Source organism: Odontesthes bonariensis, chromosome 4 (genome assembly GCF_027942865.1).
Source record: "Odontesthes bonariensis isolate fOdoBon6 chromosome 4, fOdoBon6.hap1, whole genome shotgun sequence".
NCBI lineage: Eukaryota > Metazoa > Chordata > Actinopteri > Atheriniformes > Atherinopsidae > Odontesthes > Odontesthes bonariensis.
Window position 1 is genome coordinate 43,134,715 of NC_134509.1, and position 4,145 is coordinate 43,138,859.

At 46.2% G+C, this 4,145-nt stretch overlaps 1 non-coding gene across 1 annotated transcript; it reads right to left on the reverse strand.

The window, feature by feature from the left end:
• Positions 1–242: 242 nt before the first annotated feature.
• On the reverse strand, positions 243–315 carry trnat-cgu (transfer RNA threonine (anticodon CGU)). Its single transcript has one exon. It is a non-coding gene; the product is annotated as a tRNA-Thr (tRNA).
• Positions 316–4,145: the final 3,830 nt, after the last annotated feature.

Consider the following 4,145-nt stretch of genomic DNA (forward strand, 5'->3'; position numbering starts at 1 on the left):
GCGTCACCAACACCTTTTACATGCTGATCATGTGTTAACAACGCCTTACCCAAACAGTTTGGTCAGTTCTTGGCTGGCTTTGGGCTGCGACATCATTTCGTTAGGCTAAGAAATAAATGGTCCTGGTTTGCAAGACATCATGGTTTGTGATCATTCAAAGAGGCACCACTGAGATGGTGGTAACAGAGCTGAACTTTGACTTTAAGTGCTGGATCAAACATCTGTTGATTATTAAACTGCTACGCCTAACGTAGGGCTCGAACCCACAACCCTGAGATTACGAGTCTCATGCTCTACTAACTGAGCTAGCCGGGCTGTTAACCGTACGGTGAGCCGGCTGGAGGAGCGGAGGGGGCCGGCTTAATGGAATGGAGGGACAGAGTGCGCTACGATGGCCGATGGCGGAGCAGGAGAAGCATGGGGTTGCGTGAGTCAACATAACCAGGAGCTCGGTGTCCAGGACGGATCAGTCCAGGCGAACACCCGACTGTGACAGAACCACACCCGGCGTCAAGAGGGGGCATGAGGGGGCATCGCCCCCTCAGGCGGACTGTCCCGCCCCCTCAGTCAAAATGTTCAATTTAATTAAATTTAAATTCATTTTTATTTATATTGCGCCAAATGTTGTATTTTCTTTAAAAAAAAAAAGTTTTTAGTCTATGGTGTGTTAAAAACAACAGAAAACTCCACTGACTTGTTCAAACCAAAATTAACAGCCTGGGTAAAAAAAAAGTTGTGCAATTCCAAATTCCGAGTTGTCCTTGAACTTGAAGCGTTCATCGAATCATAGCGTGATACGTTATGCCGTCAGACGTCAGCGCATCATCCCGCCACAAACAACAACGAACAAAGAACAAAGCACAAGCTAGCAGCTATACGATGGATATTCGCAAATGGATGAAAAAGCCAGTTACTACACTTTCGGCGGCATCCCCGCCACCTGGCAGCAGCAACAGGAGCCCCAGAGAAGCTGACGAGCACCTGCCGATGCAGCGGGTTCAGCCTTCCAGTGAGGAGATGGAACGGCCTGGTCGGACGGGGCCGACACCCCTGGCGCACACAGCCCCTGAGCCGGGTCCAGCGGGAGCGGAGAGCCCGCCGTGGCACTCACAGCGACAGCAGTATGTATTACCAGAGGACCTCGGAGTTGACAAGCCAGCTCAGGTTCATCTCAGGCAGTTTCCAAAGAAACAACAAAGTAATAATGACTAAACGGTCATTTTCGGCAAATTGGTACAAAGAGAGAGACTGGCTTGAATATTCACAGCAAGCAGATGCAGCCTTTTGTTTTCCCTGCAGGAAATTTGGAGGGAGTGACTCTGTTTTCACAAGAAATGGGTATGCTAATTGGAAGCACGCTAATGATAAGGCAAAGGGATTTGGCAGGCACAGTAACAGCAAAGAGCATCTAGCATGCATGGCTAGCTGGAAAGAGAAGGAAATACGATGCAACACAGGCAGTGAAATTTCAACCATGGTTAACTCTCATCAGCTTGCGCGAAACTGCCTGTATGTGTCTGCAATTGTAGACATAATTGAATTTCTTGTCTCAAACGAACTGCCACTGAGGGGTGAAGTGGATTCAGTCGATAGCAGAGATGAAGCGGGAAGCGGACTCTTCCTCTCACTGTTTGATTACACGTTGAGGCAAAACCAAGAGCTTGCAAAGGCTTTCAGTACAATTCCAAAAAACGCAACTTACACATCACATGATATTCAAAATCACATCATTGAACTTATGAGCACAATCGTAACAGAGCAAATTGTTAAAGATGTTGGTGAGTCATGGTTTACACTCAAGGTGGATGGAACTAAAGACCCAACATGCAGTGAAAATGTGTCTATAGTTGTGCGTTATATGGACAAGGACTACAAAATGCAAGAGAGGCTGTTATCAATGCAGACAACGGACAAGTGTGATGCCCAGTCACTCACCAATGTTGTGCTTGATGAACTGTCAAATGCTGGTCTTGACCCAAACAAAATTCTTAGTCAGTGTTATGATGGAGCCAGCGTCATGTCGGGACGAGAGGGAGGCATGCAGAAGCTTATTCAAAATAAGTTAAATAGAGAAGTGCCTTACATCCATTGTTTCAACCACCAATTGCATTTGGTGATCGTGCATGCCATTTCCTCAGAGAGTGCAGTTGCGGAATTTTTTGAAGTGTGCAATTCCCTTTATAAATTTCTGAAAAAGCCCACTGTAGCTGCACAGTACAAAGGAGAGAAGCTTAAAAGGCTGTTAGAGCAGCGATGGACTGGACACCTTGACACGGTGTCTGTGGTGCTGAAGTCACACAACGCACTGGTGGTCTTCCTGAAAGAAATCCAAACCATGGGAGCAAGTGCTGATGTGAAAATCGAAGCTGTGGGACTTCACAAGGCCATCACAGACCGAAGCTTCAAATTTCTCACCAGTGTGAATACAAGGTATTGGGGCTGATGGACCCAGCCAATCGGATTCTGCAAGCCGTAGAAACAGATCTAATCACTGCAGTCCGGCTCATTCAAAGTGCCTCCTCTTGCATAGAGGATCTACGATCAGATGTGGAATTTCTGAAACTGTGGGCTGACAGTGAGGATGCAGGTGATGGTGCTGGCGTGCCTGCTCCTCCAAAACGACAGCAGCAGGCCACCAGGACGCTACAAGACTACATGGTGAGTGAAAGCCTTGGGCAGCGCGAAGTGGACATTCAACAAGAGTGCAAGCGGCTGTTTTTTGGCATCATCGACTCTATTCTGTGTGAAATGGCTGCACGTTTCAGCGAGCGTAATGGGAAATATATGGCAGCTCTGGACGCTTTGGACCCCGCCAGTGTGAATTTCCTGGAGGCCGAGACAGTGAAACCACTACTGGATTTAACAAACACAGACATGGTTGAGGCACAGTTCACAATTGCACAGGCCAGGGCGAAGAGAAAGTGACTTTGAGTCACCTTGTTGCAAAGGAGTCCAGGGTATTAAGTGCCATGCCAGTGGTAATGACAGCATTCAAACATGCACTAACATTCGGGGCATCAAACTGCTACGTGTGAAAACTCATTCTCCACGTTAAAGAATGTATTTACTGAGCATAGACACAGCATGTTGCATCGACGGAAAGCCCATCTCATCCAGCTGGCCTTTGAGAATGACCTCAGTCGAAAATTTAAAGATGAATGGAAGGAGATGCTGTTAAGGAGGTTCCACTCGTCAGGAAAGAGGAGACTGTCACTCTACTGAAGGTAAGAGCTGGTCATTTTATCGTTGTATTGTTGCTAATGTTTGTTAGCAATGTGGTTATTGATCATACGTTGTTGGATATGTTAATCAGCGCCTCTGATCTGTGGAGTCTGTTTTGATGTTTTCTTATTCTATGCAGCATCATGTGACATGTCACCGCCCCCCAGGGATGCCGCTAGGGATTTTGGGCCCCATAAAAATCATTTTACTGGGCCCCCAAACAGAGGACAGGAGGCTGGCGAAGATTTGTTATGCTATTTTATATGAAACTATTCATTTTGATGGTATTTTTGACATTATTTCATTCCCATATTTGTGAAAAAGTCACAGTCAGCTGCACACACCACAAATGTTCTCCTCTGTTCCTACTGCACTTCTGACTGAGCACTACCCCATGAGCTGTCCATAAGAGGTTTGATGTGCAGAAGTGTAAAAAATAACGTTTCAAAATGTGTGCAGACATGCTTGGCTGTATGGGTGTTCCTGGTTCAGTTTTTAACAATGTATTGCTGTTTGCTGTTGCATTGGCATCACACTTTTGGCTGGCATGCTTTTAGAATACCAGAAAAGGCTGATACACTCACGCTGACACAACAATGGGTTTCCAGGGAGCACAGTGTAAAAGTGCATAGAGGGCTCCCACATCCAGCTGAAAAGCTACTTCATACAAAGGACAAGAAGCTTAAAGGAGAACTGCGGTATTTTCAACATTAAAGGGATAGTTCGCGTCTTTTGACATGAAGCTGTACGACATCCCATACTAGTAATATTATTTATGAACATTTTCCTACCCCCCGCTGCGTCCTGTGAGCTGAGTTACAGCCTCGTTTTGGGGGTGAAGTAAGTAGTCCGGCTAGTTGGCTGGGGCTTCACAAATAAAGCGTTTTGCTTCTGAAAAGAATATGCATTCAAAAGAGTAATAC